The sequence below is a fragment of the Bison bison genome, unplaced genomic scaffold, assembly GCF_000754665.1.
Source record: "Bison bison bison isolate TAMUID 2011002044 unplaced genomic scaffold, Bison_UMD1.0 scf7180017864471, whole genome shotgun sequence".
NCBI lineage: Eukaryota > Metazoa > Chordata > Mammalia > Artiodactyla > Bovidae > Bison > Bison bison.
Genome location: NW_011495032.1, coordinates 3,483,963 through 3,484,281, shown reverse-complemented (window position 1 = coordinate 3,484,281; position 319 = coordinate 3,483,963).

Here is a 319-nt window from a genome sequence, read left to right as displayed (position 1 = left end):
TAGTATAGGGAACTCTGCTCAATATTCTCTAATAATCTGGATGGGCAAAGAATTTGAAAGGGAATAGACACATATACATGTATAACTGAATCATTTGCCATTTGCTGTACACCTGAAACTAACACAACATTGTTAGTCAACTATACTCCAATATAAAATAAAAATTTAAAAAGTGCAATAATTAGGAATGAGGTTGGACAAGAAAAGAGCCATTTGCTGTATATAGTATAGGGAACTCTGCTCAATATTCTCTAATAATCTGGATGGGCAAAGAATTTGAAAGGGAGATACGTACACATGTATAACTGAATCATTTGCC